This window comes from Tamandua tetradactyla, chromosome 18 (assembly GCF_023851605.1).
Source record: "Tamandua tetradactyla isolate mTamTet1 chromosome 18, mTamTet1.pri, whole genome shotgun sequence".
Classification (NCBI taxonomy): Eukaryota; Metazoa; Chordata; class Mammalia; order Pilosa; family Myrmecophagidae; genus Tamandua; species Tamandua tetradactyla.
This window is the reverse complement of record NC_135344.1, coordinates 14,178,187-14,206,045: the sequence shown is the minus strand read 5'-3', so window position 1 is coordinate 14,206,045 and position 27,859 is coordinate 14,178,187. Positions and strand designations below refer to the sequence as shown.

The 27,859-nt window shown below is 34.6% G+C and overlaps 1 long non-coding RNA gene and 1 pseudogene across 7 annotated transcripts in view; one reads left to right on the top strand and one right to left on the bottom strand.

The window, feature by feature from the left end:
• Nucleotides 1–27,859, top strand: part of LOC143661972 (uncharacterized) — a 531,445-nt gene that overhangs the window by 238,711 nt on the left and 264,875 nt on the right. The gene's annotated exons all lie outside the window — the stretch shown is intronic.
• On the bottom strand, nt 14,073–14,561 carry LOC143662524 (dihydrofolate reductase pseudogene; annotated as a pseudogene).

Genomic DNA, 27,859 nt, shown 5'->3' with positions numbered 1-27,859 from the left:
CTGGGCACATGTGGCTTCAGACCATCACGGTCACCAGCACATGAATGCTGCTGGCAACTAAACTTCTGTTTGTTCTCTCCTATCTCTAAACTTACCCTGAAAGTAGTTCCCCCCCCCCCCCCACTATTTCAATTAATCACTGATTCCTACTCTGGTTTTTAGCATAGAGCGCTTTTAAATATAAAGCCCAGAATTAGGCACATTTATTTAGGGGAGCTCTAACTACAAAATGGCAACGGCGTTAGAATATATTGGCTCCACTTTTCTTGGATAGAGTTTATTATGTTCTGTTCAAAGATATAACATGCATATACGTGAAATACATATGCTATTTATGTATTTATAGTCTTTCATTTTATTGAACTATTCTAAAAGAACCTTTCTTATTTTCATCCTCACATATTTATTGTTACTGAAGATAAAAATATTTTTGTTTCAGATATAATTTTGTTTTGTTACATGACAACTGTATTTTAATTATTAATCGCATCATCTTGAATAGTCATTTTAATCTACATGATATTTGCTGTTTCAGTTTGCTAAAGCTGCCAGAATGCAATATACTAGAAATGGAAGGGCTTTTAAAAAAGGAATTTATCAAGTTAAAAGTATACAGTTCAAAGGCCATAGAAATGTCTAAACTAAGACATCCAGCGAGAGATACCTTAACTCCAAAGAAAGGGCCAATGAAGTTTGGGATTTCTCTCTCAGCTGGGAAGGCACAGGGCAGATGTCTGCTGGCTTTCTCTTCTTAGTTCATAAGGCTTCCCTGGGGGCATTTTCCTTCTGTATCTCCAAAGGCTGGTTGGCTCTGTTGGCTCTGAAGCTTTTTCCAAAATGGTTCCCTCTTAAAGGGCTCCACTAAGCAACCCTACCTTGACTAGGTGGAGACACATCTCTATGGAAACCACCTAACCAAAAGTAACCACCCACAATTGAGTGGGTCAGTTTCCGTAGAAACAATAGAAAAGATTACACCCAGCAATATTGAATGAAGATTAAAGAATGTGACTTTTCTGGGTTACACATGCAAAAAAAAAAATGAATTAGAAAGCTAAGATTTATAAGTTTTATTTTAATTCAAAGGCTAAAATAAGACATAAAATAACCCAGATTGTTAAGACAATGTTCTTTGCAATCACTAAGTTGTCTCTCTCTTGCATAAACCTACATTATCACTAACACCATAAATGAAAATGTCAGTCAAATTAGATCCCAGTGTTTACCCAGACTTAATTCTAATAGCTCTAGAGACATTATTACCAATTGAAAATCCTAGTTTTATGCCCACCTAAAACTTTTTCCTTTATATTTTCCCGTAATTGTTGTGAGCATGCCTCACCAGATCTACTATAATCCTCAAGAGTCTGTGTGGAACATGAAGCTGCTTGTTCATGTTTGGAGCTGTCAGTGTCAATCCTCATTCTCCAAACCAGTGTTAGTGGATTTTCACAATCCTTTACAAAAGTAGAAACAAAAGAAAGAAATATTTTCGGACTCATTTTTTCATAGGAAGATCCAATATATAATTTTCCTTTATTCCAAAATTAGGATACTTTTTACTTTTCTATCATTTAATAAAAAAATAATAGTACAAATTAATAAAGGAATAATGATTAAAATGTTTGATTTCCTAGCAAAATAGCATTCACATAAATTATAGGCTTGTATTTCAAAGTAATGACATTTTGATATCATTTTATGAGAAAGTAAACATTCTAACACCATTAAACGTGATGAAAGTTTACTAACTTTGAAAGCCTAATGATTGAATTTCCAATTTTTCAAATATCTATTCTATACTGCTTCTATATGAAAGAATAATGTGTCAAGTCATTTAGCATGGCAAAAGCTGAATGCTTAACTTTACCTCACAATAAAACAAATGAAATTGTGGAAAATAAATCTAAAAATGTTTTCATTGGTTCAATATCTCACATCATATGTAAGACCAAATATTGGTGAATGTTTCAGCAACTCTAATAGTTTCTTAGATCAGATTAAATAATTTGAAATTTACCACAAAGCTACATCTAGGCTACATTTGAAGAGTACCTAATGAAAAAAAATCACTATAGCCTCCAGATCTTTGAATTTCCTTTTGAATAATTTCATTATTCTATGTATGTCCGAGGTTCAAAAACATAGTTTTAAGAGAAATTGGCAGGGGCAGGAATGAAATGGGTGAGGAAAGATTAAAATGAAAGGGACTATGGACTTATTTTTTCAAACAAAGCAGTAAGGTTTGTTAATATATAAGAACCCTAAAGGTACCCACAGGAAACTATAGATGTGCAATGAAGGCACACATAGTCCAACGAGAGAGCCCATAAAAGTCTTCTAGACAGGACAGAGCTTGATATGAGTACTACAGTTCGAGTTAGTTATTTAGGTCAAGAAATGTGAGAAAGGTATTCACAGAACAGGAGACAGCAATGATCAAAGCTAAAGGGTTGTTAACAGAATGATGTGCATAGAAACAAGCTGCTTGGTCTTAGTTAAGAGTAAAATGAGAAGAGCAGAAATACAGAGGTAAGAAGGGGATATGGGAAGGGGCTGAATGTCCAATCATGGAAGATTTTCCATCCCACACTTAACTTTGTAATGTATCATGTGAAGAGAAACCAGAGCCTCTGTAAATCATGACCAATCTCGTCACATTCCATGGCTTGATTCTTTCTGTTCTTTTGGATGGATATTTATGTAATTTCTCAGTTTGAATTCAAATACAACTAAAGACTAGCTGTTACTATTCATGGGTTGGTATAACTCAATATTAAAATAAGATATGCAAAACTAAAATTATTAAATCACATGGGATTCATGAAGACTTCTTCATTCAAAAATAACTGGCTACCAGGCAATATAGCAGTGCAATATCAGAAAGCCTAAACTATGCATGACTTAGGAATCATGGCAGTGAGTCTCCCAAATTTGGGGAAGATTTGCTATCAGTGAAGAATAATAGCCTTTGTCTTAGATTTGCCAGTGTTTACACATTGTAACTTTTCCCAGGTAATACTAAATTACTAGTAAATTAATTATAATTAATTTAATTCTTTTAAATGTGGCTAACCTCATGAAGTTATAAATATTTAAAATCTTATTTTTAGGTGATTGTGTCTAATAGGTAAGTTTTAGTGTTCAAATATAAATCATTCCTAACTCCAGGGTTAAAGCAGACATATTCACAATTCAACAATTTTCTTTACACCAGTATACTTAATTTTTATAATCCCCTCCAATAGGAAGTATGTTTGAACCCAGCTTTTGAAGGCCTTGGGTTGGTGCAGCCCAAGACCAAAGAACATGCTAAGCATGAAATCAGACATGAGTTTTATTAGGACTTACGAACAGAAGAGGGTCTCCAGTGATGACCATCTGGAAAATGAAGGTAGCGCTCTACGAAGGCAGGGCTGCAAGGGAGAGCTTATAAGGGTTTAAGACAAAGACATTCCATAAGGTATAAGAATAAAGTTTCAGCAGGGTCTCTGACACTGGGGTTTAGAGATTTTTTTATTAACAGTGATCATGGGAGAAGATTTTTAATGTTTTACAAGATAAGTGGTTTACGATACCATCTGTACATTCTTTCCTCCCTGGAGCAGTCTGTTAACTTTTTACTTCTGTCCCGGTCAACTACATGCAGCAACTTCCTCTCAATATGGAGCAGAAGCCCAGACCCTGGGTCTACACAAAGTGAAAGGATGGAAACAAAGTGAACTGCTGAATGTTTGACCTCAAGTAGGCTACTGTCAAAAGTTTGCAAGCCATTATTATAGGTGCTGTGAGTGAATTGAAAAGACATTAATTCAGGTATAAATGATAAATAACAATAGATAGACGCATGAGCCAAGAGATCAAAAAGGATCAAATATTTTGAGATGCGAAGTGTTGGAGAAAGGAGAGAACTGAGATCCTAACTACTTGGGAATCAGTTAATTTTGGCAGGGGTGTGTGTGTGTGTGTGTATTTTAGGGAGAGAGATCAAGAAAGAGAAAAGAGAAAAACCTTAGTGTGGTATGAAAATAAAGATAAATTTTGAGTAAATATGAATATTGTAGAAACTCAGCCAGATGAGTTTGTACATCTAGGTGGGAGGTGAAGTTGCTACTACTCTCATGTCTACCCTCAGGCTTAAGGAAAACTTTCCGAAAAGTCTTCTCAGACATCCAGATTTCTGTATTCTTTCATTTCTTTTAGCATTTACTGCAGATTATGCCCCATATTTGACAAAATCAACCATTTCATTTTACTGCACATTGTAAGTGTTAATTATTATTGAATAAATCATCTTAGTTTATAGTGCACATGAAGACCAACAAGCTTTTCTTCTCTTAGGAAATATAGCTATTGTGTCCTCAATGTAATTTGAAGAACATTGAACATAAATTACTTTATAAAAATATGATTTTTATAGTTTCATGGATACTTTACTTTAGAGATTTATTTTAGACCCATTGTTATATAGAGCCATCAATGTACAATTAGGAATGTTAAAATTTCATCTCTTTGAAATATTTTCTTTTCTCACTTTTCTAGGCTAATTGCCTAATTTAAGGTAAAGAAACTGGAAGCTATTGTAATAATACTGTGTAATAGTAAACACGAGAACTTTTTTAGTTCAGTTAATATTAGTAATGAAAGTTGGCTAAAAGCCTTTTTTATCCAGGCAACCTAAAATGCTTTTCAAATAATAATTTGTTGTACTCCTTTTTAGAGTAAAGACTGACATTTGCAGTCTGCGTAATTTGGAAAAAGTAGATTTAGGACAGAGAAACACACTTTATTTAAAAGGTGAAACAATTGTAAGAAATTTGGTATCATTATTTCAGCACTGGGTAGTAATAGATTCCTGGAACTATAATATTTGTCAAATTACTTTATTAGAAGAAATCAGAAAACCCAAGGAGAATGCAACCTACAGTAGGACTGTATGCAGATGGAAGCATGGAAACAGTGAAGATTAACTGGAGGTGGTATATAGTATATTCTTACTTTACATTTACAAATAATACACTCTTATACTCCAAGCTTGACAGCATTTTGTTTACTAAATTGCATTCCTGCCAAAATAACATCATCCTTGTTGCATTTATAAGAGTATATCAGTCTGCATACCTGCAGACACATTATAGCAAAAATATAATTCCACATTCCCACAGTAAGGACACCCATAAATTTTATACAATCAGTTGATTTTGTTTCTAATTAATAGGCTTTTTTTAAATACCATTTTTAGGTTTACAGAAAAATTGAACAGGTACTACAGAGAGTTCCCATATGTCCCTTCTACTCCCCAACCTTCCCACCAGCCTCTCCCTCCACCATCATTTCCTTACAATTAACAGCTTCCATTGGTGTGGTACATTTGTTACAATTGATAAGCCACTATTGAAACATTATTAACTAAAGCCTGTAGTTTACAAAGGATTCACTTTGTGTTGTACAAGTCTATGGGTTTTGACAAATGCATAATGTCATGCATCTGTCATCACAGTATCAAACAGAATAGTTTCATCACCCTAAACATCCTTTCTGCTTCACTGTTCATCCCATCCCCCTTCCCCTGAACCCCTGGCAACCACTGATCCTCATACTGCCTCTAGGGTTTTTTCTTTTCCAGGATGACATATAATTGAAATCCTATCATATGTACCTTCTTCATACTGCTTCTTTCACTTAGAGATATGTGTGCATCTAAGCTTGTGTCTCCACCAAGCCTTTTTGTGTCTCAATAGCTCATTTCCTTGTTTGCTGAGTAATACTCCATCGTATGGCGGGGAAGCTACTGAGGTTCAGAGCCTCATTTGCCTCTGGTTGCAACCCTTTTAAGCAGTATTCATGGGACATCACAAACGAAAAACAGAAAGCAGCTCAAATGCTCATCAAATGAATTATGGCTAGATAAATCATGCTATATTCTCGCAAGGTAAATAGAAAACAGAATGACCAATATGAGAAATTACTATAGATTAATGTCCAGAAATATTGAGTGAAAGAAGCTAGTCATAAAATAGGACAAACTGTATGATTTCACTAATAGAAGTCATAACTTTACATAAATGAAATCATATAGTAGCACTATTTTTACTTCTGTTAGAAGTTATAAATAATGGTTAATTTTGTGGGGGTGGGCACAGGGGAATATTTTAGGGTGTACTATCTTGATACAGGCATTAGTTACATTGTTGTGTACACATATGAACATCAAAGTAACAAAGGTTGTTTCCCACTTCATTTATGTATATTATAGCTTGGTAAGGAAATACATACTGCATGTATGTGTGTGTGTGTATGTGTGTGTGTGTGTATTAAGGTATATGATACACTGCAAGTATATAATATATATAGTTTAATACATATAATAAAGTATATAAGACCTCCCAGTAGGTGGGGGAGGGAGAGTTTCTTTAAACAAGATAGAATAAATGGTAAATCAGGAGGATTCCTGGAGCTATTAGGGAACAGCCTTCTCATAACAATGGGTTTATTGGTTCCTGTGGGCTTTTGGAACATATTTAACAAATACTTAGTTGTAAATTACACTCTTATTGTTATTCCCTTCTGTTATCCTTAGCTTTTATGACATCTGGTTAAACACAGCTGTGCTATGTAGAATTAGAGACTATTCTTTGTACTCCTTTGATAAATCAACTAATATATGGGTGCTGCACCTGGGTCAATTAGGGATGTAGCATTGGATTTAGTGAAATACTCAGGGACAAATGTGGTAACCCATGGGTAAAGATTAAGTCTATGGAGTTGACTTTACATAGACTTGATTCATAGAGTATGGCTGACCTCCCCCCATGGAAGATTATTTATATCTGTTCATGGAGGATATGCGTATAGTTTTATGAAGAGATCCAATGAGTTACCTGACAAAATCCATCTTTTAGAAAGGTGGCCTCTCTGGTCTGGGCAAGATGGCATAAATCCATCTCTCCCTGCTTCTCCCCAATAATTACAACCATTAACCCTGGAAACTGTGCAAGAGAAAAACAACGGATAACTCTGAAAGCTGGGAAGAAGACAAACTGGTTAGGGACCCCAGTGCTAGAGGAGCAGCACAGCGGCAGGGTCTTACACCAGACCTTGTGATGGGGAATGGTCCCAATGCAGCCTGCTGCCTTTCCCTGTGACGCACAAGTGAATCTTGTGCTCAGGACTGTGTTAGCCTGGCTCCTAGGATAAGATGCTAATCCTGGCTGACTCTCTTAGAATGCTGGAGATAAAACACATTCCCTAGCAGATGGTGGCGTGTGGCACATTCCTTTCCTTTTTGCCCCAAGCATATGTATAATTCACTGGAGAGGGTCTGGCTAAAGAATGTACATTTTATGCATCTGGCTCAACTCCATTGATATATGTTCCTGGAGGGAGGAAGCATATCCATCCATTATGGCACAAGCTATGCATAGAACATCTCTCAGCTGGCCATGGGGGACCAAGTCCAATAGTGAAGTTGACCCAGCTCCATTTTTCTCTACATGAGTAAGTGTCTTTCCATTAGAGCCTGTGTGAGTCATGCTTTTGCTGGTGACCTGACATCTACAACCTATGGAGTGGGTTGGGATCCTAGGACTGCTGTTCCAGCTGGCAAGTGCTATTTGCTCTTTGCTACCCTCCACTTGGTGAGACTTCTCTCCTGGAGGTGTTGATAGGTGTTTGTCTTTCTGACTTATAGTTTGGCACAGAGAGCAGGGTGTGAACAGTCCCACACACCTCTACTTCCCTGTTAACCAGTTTGAACTAATTGACATTTATAGAAATCTCCACCAAAAGTGGTTCTGGATACATTTTCAGAGTACATGGAACACTCATGTAGATGAACAATATTCTGGGACATAATGCAAATTTCATCAATTTTAGGAGTTACGAAAGTCTTAAATAGTGTCAGTAAATTGATTAAGAAAATATAATAATGGAACAATTATATATTTTTCTTTGGAATTTCCACATCCTTAATGATTATGTATGAAGACATTATGCTATAGCTGGATGACTTAATAGTAATACAGCATTGTGCAAAGGAGAACTAAATTCTTCCCACCCTGCAGATGCATTTCTTGTTTAAAGATTTTTCATGTCTTTTAGGCTTTAGCCTTCATATTTAGGCAATATATTTCAAAAGAGCCTTATAAAGTTTATCCTTTTCTTGTGTAATCAATATAAAGTCTTAAAATAAAATATTTTCTATTTCTAATATGACTTTACAAACTCTATGTAAAGAAAACATAGGGAGTACCAGTTGAGCAAAATTTCTGCTTGCCAACAAAGGAGACAAAGTTGGCAGGTAGCTCTCAAAACAGTGAAGTGTCTAATGAGAACATCTATCTCCTGTTACTCTAATGAGGCATCTTTTACTAGTGGAATAACTGTCTTCAATAATTAACAGCTCAGGGACACGTTAGTGGTTGACAAATAGCTTGAAAACCCGGCAAGTACCTTTAACACCTTGTATGTAGTTGTTTAATGCAAATCCCTCTTACTCAATGCTTGTCTATTTCTTCTTATACTTTGGTCATTAAGTAGATGGAAAATAGAAGTGATAAACCATCTTATTTTGTGGTTAAACTGCTTATACTTTTATGAAAACCAAAATAATGCAGTGTTCATTTATACATCCATAATTTCTTACTAATTGCATGTTAATTATGAAATAGATCTCAATGAGTATAAATAAATATTAGGTAGAAAATATGGAAAAGCATACAGAATTACTAATGATGCAACAATAATATTTATTTAGCATTTCAAAGCATTAAGTACTTAGGTGTCTTAACTTTCTTAATGCATTTAACTATGGAAAAATAGCATTATTTTTTCTCATTTTTAAGTATTTACATATTTTTCTTCAAAAAATACCAAGATAACTTAATCATGATTTACCCCTATATCTCAAAGGATGGAAAACAGAGAAAATTTTCACAAGGGTTAAGAAAGGTAAAATATATCAAGTGCCAATATTGGGCTGAATGATGTATACGTATTAATGCATTCAACCTTGACAATAATATTATTAGGAAATATAATCTCCATTTTATGAATAAAGGAACCAATAATCCAGTAGATGTTTATTTCTTAAATCAGAAACTTTCTGGAAGAGAATTTGAATGAGACAACTCAATAAATATTTACTGAGCACGTACCATGAGCTAGATCTTGTCTTCAGGCCTGTCCACTACAAGGTAACTGTCCTGTTACCTGTTCTTAGGAAACCATAAAGCAGAGATAAGATATCCAAAGGATAGGATTGAGAAGACCGTTCATGACAGCAAGAGAATTGCACGAAGAGAGAAACTTTTATTTAGAAAACACTTAGATCGTATAACTGGTAGAAGTGAAAAGCCACAGCGTCATTTAACTGAGGCTTCTAGGCTGCCTTGAAGCCTGCATGGCATTCTTGTTCTAATTTTAGGATGTGTAGCCCAACCATGATTCCTTTTCTTCTGGTATGAGCGTGAATAGCTTTGCCTAGGTAGTTTGTAATTCTTGCATGTAAAAGAAGCTTCTGAGATTAATATTCAAGCTTGTTGCATATTGGAAAAATGTCAGCTTTTCAAAGATTTCAGAAGATCTGAGTTTATGCCCTGGCTCAATCACCTGCCACCTAGGTGAACTTGGGCAAAATTTCTGAGCGGTTCATATTTACAAAGATAAAGCCATTCTACGAAATATTATGGATCAAGATAGTTCACCTTATGTGCAAATGTTGGCTAAATTGAAACACACATGCATGTATGGGCTACAGTGTTACATAACAAAGTTAAGAGAAGAAAACTTATGTTCAGATGTTTGTTTCTAGGAGAACCTATTTTAAAAGCATCTGCTTCTAAAATGTACTTTATTTTTAGGTGCTAAAAAAGTACTTAGTTCGAACGTTGATAACAAACTTGAGAAAAGCATGGAAATTATAAATGCATAATTGAATTAGATAAATGTCTGATTAATAAACAAAAAATTAAATTTCTCAAAAGCTTTACTTTGTAGTATACCACCATCAGGAATGTATAGAGATGACTATGGTATGTGTTAGGTTTTACTCTGGATTGCATGAGAGTTTCTTGGATTGGCTTCTGTCTTCCTCTCACATACTTCTCATCATTCGTAGATATCCAATGGCAGATTTATTGCCCTGATTTATTTCAGTTCTAGACTTATCCCTGTGATTTTCATTAGAATTTCGCTAGTAGGAATCTCCTACCTACATACTGGACAACAAACAAATAAAAATCTTTTGTAGATTGTCTCTCCCCTTCACCTTCCAACTTTCCTTGTACCTTCAGTTGTAACACTGCTTCTTGCATCATTTGTGATTTAAAGAATTAGAATTAATTTTGATGCTTTTCTGAATACCTCATTCAATACAAAGGCCAATTTGATTTCTCTAAATTTATCATTTGTTGAATAAACCTTCTCAAAACCTCTAAGCTTAACCTTTTCATTTCATTCATAAACATATATATGGACACACTCAAGCATCATAATTTAGACACTTACGGTTTTCTACCCCACCTATTTCCTCTGCTCCAGTATATTCTAACAGTACCACCAGAGCTACCTTAAATAATATGTAATCATTTGCATTCTTAGGAAACTTTGTGAGCCCTCTATTGATCTTTGTAGGAATTGAATAGATAGAAGAGAAGAACCTCAGGTCAAAGAGATGACAGAGTGAAAATAAGACTTTAGGGAAAAGGTGGAAGTTGAGGTAATCTTCATTCAGAAGAATTGTATCTGGGAAGATCAGGAAACAAGACAGTTGACATAAATTAGCAGGGGCATTTTGCTTAATGGGTTGAGGTAAGAAAGATGATCACTTGCCAGAAATGAGATGGGAAACAGACTTGTTAGCAATTAAAAAACAGACTAATTGAAAGATTGACTGAGACAATATATTATAGTTCTGCATAAGGGGAGGTTGGTGGAAGCAGTCCAGACTTTGATATCCTCTTTCACTACCTAGGCTTTATAGCAAAAAATGATTAACTGAAGACATTGTTCAGAACTTAAATTCCTTTATTTGGAGTCTGTATTCAACATTTAGCGTTAAAGGTTCTGATTGTTTTCTTTTATTCCTAATTAGTATACCACTAGAGAGGGTTTGCCTTTTTCACCATTCCATTCTTTTGCCACATCATCCCTTCCCTTTCTCATTTCATCTCTCTTCTTCCTTCGTTTCTCTAGCTCTTCTTTTTTTATCTTTTCTTTCTTCCATCCTTTCCTTGCTCTTTCCTTTTTCCCTGACACTTATATAAATCCTGATCTGGTCATGATTACATAATTCAAATCAGACTGTCCTTTCTCAAATCTAGATGTAATAGTACAATTAATTTGTAGCCGGAATGCCATAGATACAGAATTTAGAAATAAGGTTAACACAGTTAGCATTTACTTTTCTCATTTGACCTAACAGAGGTAGTGGAATCAGTCTCCCTGAGTGCAAGTAGTAAAGGTCACCTTCTTTTGTAGGAACTTATAAATAATAATAAAACTGATTTAAATTTGACATGCTTTTTATTGTGACCATGTACAGACAATTATAAACAATGTCAGTGGTAAAAACAAAATGCTCCTCAAGAAAAAGTGGGTTAATTTATATAATTGCCATGATTAGTTTTGATCTTTTTTTTATGAACTATCCTTTAGTAAATATTGTTATATATGAATTTTAATTTATAAGGCTCCCAGTTAAAAAAGTAAATTCCAAATACAAATGCATTTAGTTCGCATATTGAGAATAAACTTTATCAGGTCGTGCGTGTTCAAATGCATTTGGGTGCAGTTAGTGACCCCCAGCCTTGTGGCATATTACAGTACTTAAAATGTAGATTTGAAATAAACAATAACAGCAGGATTGTAAGATGAAGGAACAGGTCCTGAGATACTTTAGTTATATCATCCTATGAATGACAAGGAACAAAGTAAAGATGGTGATTTTATTTATTGTTGGAATAAATAAAAAGGACAATGTTTGAATGCCTTGGTCATTCACCCAAAACTAAACACTCTTTATGGGTCAAAGGATGTCAGTGTTGACTGTCATTCAGCAGTTTTCTCAGGTTTTTGTCAAAGAAGAAACATTTCAGGAGTTTTAACCAAATATAATATACATTTATAATTTTATTTTGGTGAAGATAACTTAACAAAATAATTGATGCAGAGATTTGAAAACCACAGGACATGATCTCAAAGAAACAAAAACATGGATGATACTTCAGTTTTTGGAATTACTGTTAAATGGGAATTGATAAATTTTTACCAATTGCAGTCTGATGTTTAAGACTTTTTCCTTAACATCTTGTATACCTCTTGCTTCACGTGAAAAGAACTTTTCAAAATTAAAATTATAAAAAAGTGTTTAAATAAACTATGAGCAAAGGGAGTAAATCCAGCTATATAGTCTTTTGAATACAATTATCTGAAGACGTTCAATTTTAAGACATTGTTCCCAATTTATATGTTTTTTTATGCTTTATACTTTTTACTGCAGTCATGTTTTAATGAATAATATATGAGATTGATTCCTTCGTCTGACTTATTTTTTGCTTGCCCTCTATGGGAAGATATAAAAATTCCTTTATACTCTGAATGTTATGTACCCTCATTTTACTGCTAAACTAAGGGTTACAATTTCTTATTGTCAATAGTTTCTTTCATGAAAGTAAACATCATAAAGTTGCACAAAATCTAATCAGAAAAGAAATACCCAATGAGAAAAAGAATACCCCACTGCTGACACTGTCAACACTCTGCAGCATATTTTTCTCATACACATATTAATATTTATTAAAGATTTTGGCTATTATATACAATTTGCTTCTTCCACTTAGCAATCATTGAATTTTTTTTTTATTTTAGTACCTCAAGCCTTTTAAGTACTGTAGACTATTACACTATATAGATATATTGTTTAGTTGCGTCTTTTCTGATCAACATTTGGCTGTTTCCAAACTATTATTTAAAAAAATTCTTTCACAAATACTCTTGGCCATTATTTTTAGTTCATGATTAATTTCTAGAAATGCACACTCTGGGTTTCAAGGATATGAACATTTTGAAATTTTAATTGGTATTGCTAATTTATGCTCTTAATATGCTGTGCCAATTTATAATGCTGAAAATGTTATTTTCTTGGATATCATAATCTAAATCTTTGTTGACATGATGGGTTAAAAATATTATGTTTCAGTTTTTGATGTTGTGAAGCTTATTTTCTAAAAAACTAATTTTGGTTTCTTGCAGTATCTATTCTCAATTCATTTAGAGTTTAATTTTACTCATTATGCTTATTAGGTTGAGCTCTTTCTGTAACTACTCTTTGAATCTCACTGATGATGAGAAACAATTTTTAAAGGTCTAAAACCCTTTCTTCTCCTTTAACCCTCAAAAAGTTAGTCTCCTCATCTCTGCCTTCCCTATTGAATATGGTGGAGCTCTCAGTTCACTAAGTTCCTGAGTGAACCGAATTTTTTTACTAATAATAATATAACCAGAATAATTTACAGCCCCTATTTTGATACAATTTTATTTAAAAATACAAGTTGGAAGCCATGTAAAGGTGGCTTAGTGGCAGAATTCCCACCTGCCATGCCGGAGACCCGGGTTCGATTCCTGATGCCTGCCCATGCAAAAAATAAATAAATAAATGCAAGTTGTTTTGTAGTTCTTCTGTTTGTAATCCTTGCCTGCCCTTTGGACTCATCTGTCTAGCTCCACCTCTATGGGTCCTGTTTCAACTCATGCTACCAGGTGCTCTCTGGCTTTGGGCTGTCCTAGTGTACACGCTGCCTTTGACAGGTGCTGGGGACCTAATTCTGACCCCCAAGAAGTGAGCATTAAAGTAGTTAAAACAACAAATATTTCACAAGTGGTACCTGATACAGTCTAGTTAAGATTAGTGCAAAGTAAAAACACCATGTTTAGAAAAAATTATTTATAGATTTTAAGTTAACAATGTCTTTTTTTGTTCTAATGTAAAAATATGTAATTTTTTTTTTTCTGGCGGGGGTGAGGAGGAAACAAATGGAATTAAATCAGAAAATATCTTCACATTATCATTCTTTTCAGTACACTTCAAATTTGTACTTAATACCTTTCTCCGCCTGGACATCAAAAAGGATGCCAGAGTATTCTGGGAGAAGTTTTTATTTCTCTACATCAATTTCTAGAAAAAAATGTGTTCACTTTCAAATTCCTGCAGGATCCTGTCACAAGCCGTCTAAGAATGGCACGGCTGATTCATGACTTTCTTATAAACAGAACTCCTTCACGCTATCCAAGCCATGTCTACTTCATTTTCTGGTTGCCCAATAACTTTTAAGGCACCATCCACGTTTATTTTGGCAAGAAAATGTGCTCCTTGTGGGGTTTCCTAGAGTTCTCTACTGAGAACTAAATTAATTCGATCCTTTAAGGGCCGATCAGGTCATTCTACCCATAATCACCACAGGCTGTTTACCTTCTACTGAGAAGGTTGTGATCATTCTTTAGAAATACTTGAAGTCATTCCTGAGCCCAGGCCAGGGCAGGTCTGGATTCTGACTAAGATGCAGTTGAGCACAGGGATGGTGGCAGCCACAGGCGCCTCCGAGCCCCCAACGCTCACTTCAGCTCGCTGCCTCAGTTTGTATAAGTTAAGCTCATAAAAAGAGAAGATAATATTGCAGAAAAAACAATTTGTAGCTATAACGGTTTTCACTTAAAAAAAAAACCTGTGCAATTTAAAAGATTGACAATTGTTTCCATTTTAACTATTTTATTATTTATTTACTTATTTCTTTTAGCTGACATGATTATTTGTATAAAGTATAATATGCATGTTTAATACTGTCTGCATTTATTTTCTGGCAATTATTATTTTATTTTACGTTCATTGATTTCTTTTTTAGAGAGAGGGGAGAGAGATATTAAATGATTCATTACTAGTGTCAGGTACAGGAGGTACACCGTTGCTCCTCTCCCAGGTAACTAAATTTTGGCAATGTATTTACTATCTGGGCTACATTTCATTAATTCTGAATATTTCCTTTTAATTGTAGACCAGGTCATGAATCATTGCAAATTTCAGTGTCATAAATCGGAAATGACAAATATAACAAAATGTAGACTCTTTAAATTCAAAATAAAAAAAAATCTTTTTGAAACACCATTCTCTCATGCTATTTTGACTTATACTTACTATCTCTTTCTCTGATTTTATAGGCAGCCTAAATTTAGGGAGCTTTATACTAAAAACTTGAGATAACAGCCCTGAATATCCATCTCTGGTCTGTTGAGATTTATGAGATATGATTCAAACATTTATTAGGTGAACCTATGAAGCAATGAATAAATTGCTCTGCACTGATTCCAAATTCACCTATTCTGGACTCTGAACTCATAATATGCAAGATTTAAGTGAAATTATATCTGTCAACACTTCTCCACATTTACTACTTGAATTATATTTCCTTCCTCTCACTCTATAAGTTTTTAAAATATATTACTCTGACTCATTATATTGTGCCTTAACTTTTGATTATATATGGACACATACATTTCCCACCAAACTAGTGAAATAATACTAGGTATCTTTTGCCATGTCATTTCTCTTAAAATGGGAAGGAATTCCTTTGCTAAAGGAGGCTCTTTGAAAATATTTGATGAGTACTTGAATGATATCAGCCAGGTATTTCTTTATCAGAGACTTACTACAGATTTTTTGTTTGTTTGTTTTCCTATAATGGTGCTATCTTTACATTCATCGTAATATAACTTTTCCATAGTCTTTATGACTCTGCAATTGATACTATTCTCATTTCTGATGGACTCACTGCCCTAGGAAATACTCTAGACTGCTGTATTCCGTTTATAACTGACACTTTCATACATTTGCTTGTGTTGTTTAACTTGCATTTGCTGCTTTCCAGTCCTGGATATCACTATCTTTGAATTCCCGTTCAAATGTGGCCTCCTTTTATTAACTCACCTTTGTTTTATGTTCTATATGTGCTCATGTGCACAAGTATTTTACTTATAGTATATACTGTTTTAAACTAAAAGATCTGATAAGGAAATAAAATTGATTAATTGAGAGTTATGCTTTATGCTCTATATGTGTTCATCCTCACAAGTATTTTACTTATATTCTGTTTTTAAACAAAAATATTTGATAAGATTTGATAAGGAAGTATAATTGATTGAGAGTTAAGACCTATAGCCACATAATAACTTTAAAATTACTAGTTATTTAACTCTACAGGCTTTAATTAGTCATCAATGAAAATTGGCTCAGGAATGAAAAGACTACTTTAGATAATGCATAAAAAAATCTCTTAAAAGATTAATTTTTTCGTAAGCCCAGGCAGATGAATGTTAATTGAGAAAATCAAACAACATTGCGGACTAGGGTTATTAAAAATTCATGGTTTCCCACCATGACAAAGTGACTCTTAACAGACTTTACCTCCCACTGAAGACAACTATAATGTGGACATAATATGTGAAACAGGTGTTTTGAGACACTGAAAAGAGATAACACACAACTGATCTCTGAGAGAAGGAAACAAATGGAAAAGTCCTGAGATTGCCTCGGTTTTCTGCTTGAGGGCACATTTTGGAGAGGAGCACAGGGTGAAAAAATAAAAGTAGAGCATCAGCACCCTATTGAGATGAAATCATAGATACCAGTGTGTGGGGAGACCAAGTCTGTAGGAATTTGTGTGACAAAGAGGATGGAACTATGCAGAGAAGGAACTCCAAAAATTGCTGTAGGAGACCTCTGGGATATTAAATTTAACATGCATAGGGAGAAATTCCATGAGGCAGCACAAAAAAATAATAGGGGGCTATAAGCTGAATTCCCAGAGCTCAGATTGGGCTGAGGAATGATTAAATTCTAATCAGCTTGAGTGAATAGACCTCATGCAAAACTGCATCAGCAGATATTCTCCAGAAAGGTCACATTTCATAGTAAATTTCAACTAACCCTATAGTAAAAGCCACACTATAACCACAACTAATAAAACTTAGAAATTAACCTTGAAGATATCAAATATATCCATAAATATATTTTAGCTGCTTGCAAAATAAAATGCAACATTTTTTAAAGAAAGGAAGCATAATCCAGATTTTTAACAATGTAAAATTCACACTATGCATCATCAAATAAAAAAATTATAAGACAAGCCAAAGGGCAAGAAAATGAAACTTATCACTAGGAGAAATATCAGCCAATAGTATCATATCCCAAAACAACAATAATCATAGTTTTAACAGGCAAGGACATTACAAAAGTTATTTAAAAATGCTCAAATTAAAACAAAAGAAAACATGATGAGAACCAAAATGGAATATCTAAAGAAGGACCAAATGTGTTTCTGAAGTTTAAACTTACATTGTCTGAAATAAAAAATACACTGGCTATTCTTAAGAGCACATTTGAAACTGAAGAATAAAAGATCTGTGAACTCAAAGAAAGATGTAATAGAAACTTTCCAAACTAAAACACAGAGAACAAAACAGTTTAAGAAAGAAAGAAAGAAGAAAGGAAGGAGGGAGGGAGGGAAGGAAAGAAGGAAAGGAAGTGAGGAAGAAAGAAAGAAAAAGCCTCAGTAACCTAAAATGACATTGATCAATATAACATGTATATATTCAGAAACCCAGAAAATGAGGGAGGAATAGAGAAATATTTTAAACATATGCAGACTGAAAATAGTTTCAAATCTGATGAAGCAAAAATCAATGTATCCTCAACAAAATTCACAAAGAAGCCACACATGGCACATCCTGATCAGTGTTGAAAACCAGTGCTAAAGGAAAAATCCTAAAAAGTTTTAAAACTACACATAAAGGGAACAAAAAAACACAAAAATCCATTAGAAATAGTGCCTCTCAGAAGGCAATGCATGACATCATGAAAGTTTTGAGAGAAAACAAAACAACAACAAAATTGTCAAGAAAGTACTATATTTCCTGTTAAATATCCATATTTCCTGGGTAAATGAAGCAAAATAACTATTGTAGACCATCAAAAGTTAAGAGAATCTAGCACAGGGCATTCTTCAGGTTGAAATACAATGATATCAGATGAAGATGTAGTTACGAAAAGAGAATGAATAAGACTGTAAATAGTTAATAGTGGGTAAATACAAAATATTTCTTCTTATTTTTGTTTCTTTAAAAGATTGAAAGCCGTTTCCAACATGAAAAAGTTGGAATGATCATAGCCCAAATACCCCTAAAGAGTGAGAGAGAAAGATCAAAGGTGATGGTGGAGTTATCAGAGAAGATAGGGTTTAACAAATGAATATGATTGCTTAATCATTAAATTGATACTTCCTTTAGTCTCCAGTATCTTAGAGCAGCTAGAAGTAAAAAACTGAAATTATGGAATTGTAACCCATACCAAACTCTGAAATCTATTCTACACTAATTGTTGTGCTGTGCTTTGAAATTTATTGCTTTTTTATATATATGTTATTTTCCACGCAAAAAAATCTATTGTGATGATAAAAAAATTATTTATTCCTTCTAGCCTCCTATGTTCTGGAGCAGCTAGGAGGAAACATCTGAGATGATGGTTGTTGAAGAGTGCTTTGAAAACTATTGCGTTTTTCTTCCTTTGCTTTGTATATATATTATATTATATAATGAAAAAAAATTTTTAAAAACAGATAATTGAAGGGGGTGCAAGGGTAGTTCATAGGTAGAATTCTCACCTGCCATGTGGGAGACCAGAGTTCAGTTCTTGGTTCACACACTTCCCCAAAAACAAGCAAGCCAAACAAACGAAAATTCATAAATGGTGCTGCAATAATGGGATACGCTTATGGAAAAAATAATGAAATGGGACCCTGCCATACAGCATACAAAAAAAAAGATTGTGAAAAACAAACAAACAAATAATAATAGTATTATCAGCCTTGTAAAATATATGGAAATAGAATCTGCTCAGTGCAGCTAAAAAACATTGGACAAGCTATAAAAAAAGACTCTGAAAGGTGAAGAGAAAAGAAGAGACTGGTTAGGATCTCAAAATCTAAAAAGCAATATGACAGTTAGATCCCTGGGCTTTATTTTTGCCTTATATAGCCTATACTGTTTGCAAGAGAAACCAGCACCACAGAAAGGTAATGGGTACAGAAAAAAAGGCTCTGAGAAAAGTCTGCTCCCTTTAGCCCTAAGAGTAAGAACAGGACAGTTTAGCAAGTCAGAAAACAAGTAGAGAATATCTGTCCTATTCTGGGGAACAGCATAGAAACAGCCACCTCCCCACACCCACAGTTGGACTTGTAAAAATGTAGCACATAAAAGCAAATATGCTATTTCATTTTTTTCCTAAGGACTTGATCTTATTTTTCTCTTGGAAAACCTCATTATTTTGAACTTCCTAAAGGCCATATGTTGAGTTTATGTATCAAATAAGCAATGATTTTTTCCTAAAATATTCAAGGTTGCTATAATACAAGTCTATGAATTTGACAAAATTATCTTCTAAAAAAGGACAGGTAATTTAGATCTACAGTGAATGTTGCAAATCATTTTTCTTTTGTCCTGAACTGAATGCTCTAGGTAAAATCTTAAGTTCATTTATATGCTGAAATTCTATTGTCAATAACTGTGTTCTTCTGTAATGTCACATTAAATAAAACTTTCAAGATCCTTAATAGACCTAGACTAATTATCAAATTGAATGAACTAATGAGCAATCCTTGGTTACCTTTATTATTTCTGAGGGAATAAAAGTTAATGACAAAATATGCAAAAGCATGAGGTCACCAAGTACTGTTTTGTTTTTTTTTAATATCTCTGTCTATAAATGGTAGATTTGCATTTAAATTTCCAATTAAGATAGCTAACTCAATGAAGCTTACAATATGCTAATAAGATTAAATCATGTTTTAATGCTAAAGTTGAAAATTTTAAACGATACAGTTATCTAACTATAAATGCTGTGTGCGGGTATGTGTTTAAATGCATACATAAGGGAAAATTAAATTTATTAAATCAAAGAAGCTTTGGAATGGCAGGGAGGAGAGAATCAAAACTTTAGAAGAAAATTGTTCTTAGACTACATGGTCTGCTCCTAATAAGAAGCACTAAAATTATGACTTTTGTGTATTCTACTCACAAAGTAGAATTTCCTTCCCAAGGGAGCCTATTAACAGCCTGTGCTTTTATTCTGACTCTTTAATCATAAAGAACAAAAGAAAGCCAAAAATAAATAAATAAGAAACAACTCACTTTGAGGGAGGCTAAAATTACTCATATGTATTATGAAATCTATTAAAATTATTATAAAATATTTTTATTTGGGTCAAGAAAGTGGTCAAGGTTGCAGCTACTTCATGATTTTCAAGGCCTAAATTCCTATTTAACACGATTTTATCAAAGTTCAAATTCTATGAAGTTAGGACTCAGAGTCAGTAAAATAAATCATTCAAAATGCTCTTTTCATCCAAATTACCTTTGGTATTTCCTGAATCACTGGATAGTACTAAGCTTGCTCTCTCTCCTAGGAATTCATGACACAGAACTCATGACAGAGAGATGCTAGAAATAATTAGGAGGGTCGTAGCCTCCACGCTTTTAAATAGCTTAACTTATTGTCAGAACATCTCTATTTATTGAGTCCTTAGGACAATACCACTGTGAGTACTTCTTTAAGCTTATAACTGTTACTCATGATTCCTTGGCCCATTTTTGTAAATCAAAGATTCCCTATGTGAAAACAACTTTAAATTTGACTTTTGCAGTACTGACCTCTATATCTATGTGATGACACTCCTTGGTATGGTTAATTTGTGAGAAAACTTGCTGTTTTACCAGTAAAAAATAATAGATTCGGGACTAAGAATAGGAAAACCCCCAAATACCAATACTATAAAACTCTTAAATGTGGCAGACAAGTGTGGGAACAGCAACTCAACAGGGATGGTTTTCTTTTTTATTTTTATTTTTTGCTCATTCCAATTCATAAAGAAGTAAGAGGGATTGGCACAAGCTCGGTCATATGAACTCTCTTAAATAACTCAATTTTGTCTTCAGGGCAAAATCACTTTCTGAGGAAAAGTAGGTGGGAATGAAATGCAAATTTAGCAAGAAAGGAAAACAAAAGCAGTGGAGAAGTACTCTGAGACAAGAGTTGGGTGGGTAAAGGATTAGGTGGTCTCAGGAAGTAAATGAATGTTTTTTTGTTTTGTTTTTATCATTTTGTAAAAGTAAAGGAAGCGGGAGTTAGCCCTAGGCCTACAGTATTAGAAAGCTATTCGGATAACTTCCGAGAAGTCCAGAACAACCTGTTTTCTCACACAATTATAAGGAAAAATAATAATTAGAAAGAACAAGACAAATCTGAATGAGACAAATAAATAAAATACATGGTAAAACTCAAAAAACAAAAACAAAAGCCTTATTTTAGAAATAAAGACTAAACTAAATGTAAGACAAGAGCAAAGAAGCATTACATATATTGACTTAAAATTAGTAAAAGTTAAAACAGGGATATTTTAATCAAGGGACAAAAGATAATAGAGATGAAAACGTTCATAAGAATGTAACATCCATACAGCAAAAGCAAAGAAGAAACAATTTTTATAAGACAAAAGTTCCCAAAGAAGAAAAGGAAAAAAATTAAAAGAACAAACTATATAAATATTAAAAACTTTCAGAAATTGAAACAAAAGAAAACATGAAACTATGTATTGAAAGGATCATACATGTGGGAAGAAATTATCCAAAATGAATATATCAAGACACATATTTAGTAAAATTACTGGAATTTAAAGAAAAATTATAACAGACAATAGGATTAATTCACCTTTAAGAAATAGAAAATTAGATTGTTATTAAACTTCAACAAACATACTTATTGTCAGCAAACAGTGAAGTAACATTCAAAGAGACTCAAGGAGAGAAAGTGTGAGTCAAAAATATTTTGCAGAAATTATTTTCATATATAAAGGCCACAGAAAAATTATGATCATGTCAACTTTAAGGTAAATAAATACTCCTATGAAACTCTCCTGAGGAAGCTACTAGAAATTGAACATCAAGCAACAAAAATGACTAGAGAGTATTAATGTTAGGATTGTGGGTGGGAATTAGTTACCTGCAGAATGAAGGCAAGATGTTGATTTAAAGGGAGAAGTAATAGTACTTAATAGCTGTATACTTTTGACAGTCTAGATGCCGAACAAATTTCAAGAACTTAGTGGGGATAAAAATGTACATCATATGACAAGCAGAATATGCTTGTTGATTGCTGATAATTATTAATTAATTATAAAAAGATTATACTTCAAATCACAAATTGTAAAAAAAAAAAAGAAATGTGAAAAAGAAGTTTGCTAAATTCATACCAGTTAGTACAGAAACCAATAAAGAAATACCCTGCATTAGAAGGAAGACGTCTTCAGTAGTTTCTAAGGGTAAGTAAGCATGCACCATAATGAAATAATTTTGCGAATTCTTAATCGTTTGTTTTACAAATGTATCTACAAGTGTTTTTATTAAGAGTCTTATTACCTTCTCACTTTTGGTTACACTTTTCTTGACCTGATCCATTCTTAACACTCTAACTAGAATTATTTATTTGCCTTTTCTTACCTAGACATGGACTTCAGGCGTATAATTTTTCAGATAATCAGTGATCTCTACTGACTTACTTGGGGTTGAATATATCTTCAAAGGTTGTCAAAGAAGCCTGAAAATTCATGCATAAACTTATTCAACAAGAATTGAATGACTACGTTGTGGCACTCACTATTTGAGATGCTTGGGACACATTAGCAGACTGAAGAAACTATATTGCCTTGGTGTTGGATGCATAGGGTAAGAGAAAAGGAGGAGTCAAATAGATCTCAAAAATTTGTGCCTGGAATGTTGGAAAAGTGAAGTTGCTGCCACCCATGATGTTGGGTGCTCCAGCTGGAATAGGTTTCAGGAAGAAAGTCAACATTTTGATTTCAAATATTTTGTGTTAAAATTGAAATTCTAGAGTTATAATTTAGAAATTTAGAATGAGAAGAGAAAAATTATTGATAACAAATGTGGATTTCTGTTTGAAGGAATTTTACCAGGAGGGGGGTAAGAGCAATAGGCAACTGTGGGAAGTAAAAGTCAGGTCAAAAGTTTTTAACATTGTTTTGGGTTGAATAAGATAATAAAACTACAGCACGCTGGTGAGCCGATGAGGGGTTGTCGGCTTTGCCATCAGTGAATAGTAGCTGACATAACCAAGCTCTTTTTGTTTGTTAGTTTGTTTTTTATTTGCCTTTTCTTACCTAGACGTGGACTTCAGGTGTATAATTGTTCAGATAATCAATGATCTCTCTTCACTTACTTAGGGGTTGAATATATCTTCAAAGCTTGTCGAAGAAGCCTGGAAATTCCTTCCATTGACCAGAACAACTTGTCTTATTGTTTTTCTCTCTCATTACCCCAGCTTCCATTTCAGAGATCCAGCTTTTACCCGGATTGTGTGCCACACACAGAGATCAGGATTTGTTTACCTTGTTTCCTTATGCTTCTCACTTGGTGTCCATCCTCAAAGCCAGTTCTCAGCACTGAACTCAGTGTTCTCCAAATTCCTTTGGTAAAGCTTGTCTGTTTTCACAACTTCACACTAAGGATGAATAGAGTCATCCTTCCTAGTCATAGTTTTCCATCCCCTCTATTCCTTCTTTAAAGATGCCTTAGCAATTTGGATTCATGGGTCAAAAAGACAATCTTTCTCATAGTGCCAATTTGTGGTAATAATAAAGGAACTATTGTCAAATCATATGAACTATAGAGGTACTCAGTACCCATTTGTATTAACAAAGGATACAGTCAATTATTTGACAAGGACTAAGTATTCTTCACTTAGAGTGATCTGAAACCATCTAGCATAGCTCCCTATGATCATTTTACCCACTTTAGGATTAAACATATGGAGTTTATTTTGAAAAAGTCATTAGGAAATACTGCCAACATGAGCAGCAATTTCAATTATAGAACATCTCCTTTTTATATGCCATTAATCGCACAATTTAACTAACATTTTTCAATGCAGAAATTCATTTGTATTGCTAAAAGCATTTCATTGGTAAGAATTCTCTGTTACTATTCTGATGATAGCCTAGAACTTGGCTGTGTCAACTAGCAAATTTGAGTGCATCATTCTTTCTTTCTCAGATGTCCTAGCAATGAAAATAAGTAGGTTACAGATGTGGTGTTGATGCTGTCCTTTACAAAAAGTAATATAAATAACTATTAAAAATCAAATAACATGTCAAGTGATAAGTATCATTTTCATTGACTGAAGAGTTCCCTGAGTCTTTTTATTTACCTGAGTCAAACTTTGTTACATTAAAAATGATACGTTTTAAAGACTGTTCTATTCCACAAATGTGTGCTCTCTCAGTGATAGATTTTCCTGAAATTCTTCCCTCTAAGTGTTTTAATGTTCAATCATAGATCAGGAAAAAATGTATGGGTTTGAACATTTATTCTTTTTTTTTTTTTTTTTTTTTTTTTTTTAAAGAGAGAGGGAGGAAGGGAAGGAAAGACAGAGAGAAGGAAGGAAGGGAGGAAGAAAGGGAAACATCTTTAAACATTTTCTTGTTTTATTATATTTTGTTTGTTTGTTTGTTTTTTACATGGGCTGGGGCCGGGAATCGAACCGGGGTCCTCCGGCATGGCAGGCAAGCACTCTTGCCCGCTGAGCCACCGCGGCCCGCCCCTGAACATTTATTCTTTTCATTCTTTTTTTCTATGGCTGGAAAGGCATGCAATCAATATTCAGCCATATGCTCTTTCTTAGACTGCACTGGTTAGCTGAGCAATATCCAGCTGGATTCTCTTGCATGTTCTGATTTCACAAAATCATTAATCTTGTCCCCAACTGAGTCAAAATATTTTCCAAAGTATGTGAAACTCTGTGCCTTTCTGTTTTCTGATCAGCGATGTGCATGTTCTTTTTAGGGTACCCAGAGTGAGAATATATATCATAAAGAGCCAGTATTCTTGTCACTAGTTATAAAACCCTTCGTCAGTCATCTCTGGGTTTAGATACTCTGTTGCTTTGATGCTTGAGGGAAAAGTTTATCTATTGCATTGTTATCTTTTTTTAGTTTATATTTATTTAGGTATCCTAAGATCTTATCAGCTATATGGGTGCTAACAGAAATAATTATAATTTCTTGCAATTTGTATTATAAATATATAAAATTTATTAAAAATGTGATCTACAAGTATATATTTAGCTACAAACAAATATGCATACCATACATTATCCACACACAAACACACACATATATATGACATTTTAGAAAATAAATTTATAAAAATTTAAATTAGTGTTGTTTCTAGATGTAGCCTTTGTGAGATTTTTTTCTTTATACTTTTTGAAATTTGTACAAATGTCCTACAATATTTTAATATTGCATTTTTGGAAGAAATGATATCTATATTGAGATTATTATTAATCTATGATGAAAATAATTGAATTATGATAATCTGGAATTTGATTTCTGAATCCTGGGATTTGAATGTGAATCATAAATTTGCATTCTAAGTGTTCTTTATTCCCACATTTCTTTATAAGATCGCTAGTAGTATGCTAACATATGAAATACATTTTTAAAATAATTTTATTCTTGCAAGGGGAGAAATTTTAATATTTGCTGAAATATGGCCAACTATCTAAAATGAAATATTCTTATTGGAATTAATATTTGGGGAAAAAATTCAGTGATAATGTATTCTGCTAACACATTAGGTGGGTGTATGTATTTATTGAAGGCCTAACATAAACAAGGACTTTTACAAATTAATAGTCACAATAATCCTCCAGATTAGGCATAAAAACTTCCAATTTATGAGGAAATAGAAGCTCAGACAACTTAATTAACATGCATGGGCCCATAGAGCTGGGATTGGAACCCAAATTTTTGTTTGCTTGCTTATTTGTATTAAATTCCAAAGTCCATTTTCTTTCCTCTCAAATTACACAACCTGCCAGACTGCATATCTTGACGTCATCAGATAATGCTTTTTTTTTTATTTCACTTTCTTGTGGAGAAATAGGATAAGACAATTTATTTATGTACAGAGATGAATTCAAACCAGAAGAGGAATAGTGATACTGAAGGGGGAAATCCCGCGGGGCTTTTGTAAATAGTGTGGTTTGGAACACAGTTTAGCCTCTTCATTCATGCGTTGTCTATGGCTCTGCTTCCACGCTACAACCACAGAGCAGCTGTGACATACATCCTATGACCCACAAAGCCTAAAAGATCTGGCCTTTCACAGAAAAAGCTTGCCAACCCTCCTATAGATCATGGATTTTGGAATCAGGTAACTCAATTTTAGGTCAAAGATCTGACACTTAATTACTTTATAATCATGAATAAATCATGATTTTCTCTAAGCCTCACTTTTCTAAGGTGTTAATTAAGGATGATCATGGTACCTTCTTTGTTGTGTGGTTGTGAGAATGAAGTGAGAAAATTTTGATTTTGAAGGTATGGTGTAACCCTGATATAACAGAATGTTTATTATTATTATTCACTAACATTTTCTAGGTGCTTTCAATTTGATTTGGTTGAGATTGTTCTAAATAATATGCACATCAGAATTCTGCTTCTACAATACAAAAATATATATATTTCTTTAACATTTTTAAAATTTTTAATATGCTTTTATTTTAGAGAAGTTTTAGGCTTACAGAAATATTGTACAAAAATCACAGAGATCCCCTCTTTTGTCCGCCGGCCCGCCGTGCGGCACCCACACCCCGCAGCAGGGGACCCGCCCTCCCTCCTCTCCCCTCTTCCGCCTTCACAGGCTTCTCCACCACCAGCCTCGACAGCCTTGCCGCCCTCACCTTTCCTCCTCCAGAACAGCTACTGGGGGAGTGGAGATAATACAGAGCAGCTCCCGGAGCCACGAGGGAGATCAAAGGGACGGCGTACCCCATCCTGGAACGGCTGACTCTGTGGGAGAACCAGCTCCGGTGAGATCACCAAGGGGCACGGGCTTTCCTGGGTGGGACGGCAAGCGACCGGAGTCCCTCCCTTCCACCTTCCCAGGCCAGCTGGTAGAATTGGACAGGCGGTCCCCTTAGGCCGCGGCGGCTGGTGCCCCCACCACGCGAGGCCCCCCGGACCAACTGAGAAAGTTGGGTCGGAAATCCCCAGACTGCGGAGAACAGTGACCGGGGGATCCCTTCCAAACACGTGACTCCCCCGTCCGGCTGGGAACAGTGCACTCTCCCGGGCTGCGACAGCTGGCGCCCTCCCGCCATGCTTGGCGCCCCGGGCCGACTAGCTAATTCGGCCGGACGCTCTCCCGTGCTGCGGCAACCGGCGACCCTCCCCGCATTCGGAACCCCAGGCCGGCTGGCACTCTTCCAAGAAGCTTCGGCTGCCGAACCTCCCCTACGGCAACAGTTTTCCAGAGTTAAAGGACCCACAGCAAGTTTCATTGGTGGAACCCGTAGACAAACGTGTGCCATGAGCGCCACCTACTGGGCAGGATAAGAAAAACAGAACCCAGAGATTGCACAGAAAAATCTTTCAACCTGTGGGGTCGAACACCCAGGGAAATCTGACTAAATGCCCAGACGCCAGCAGAAGATAACAGATCACGCTCAGAAAATTGAACATATGGCCCAGTCAAATGAACAAACCAATAGTTCAAATGAGATACAGGAGCTGAAACAACTAATGCTGAATATACGAACAGAAATGGAAAACCTCTTCAAAAACGAAATCGATAAATTGAGGGAGGACATGAAGAAGACATGGGCTGAACATAAAGAAGAAATAGAAAAACTGAAAAAACAAATCACAGAACTTATGGAAGTGAAAGATAAAGTAGAAAAGAT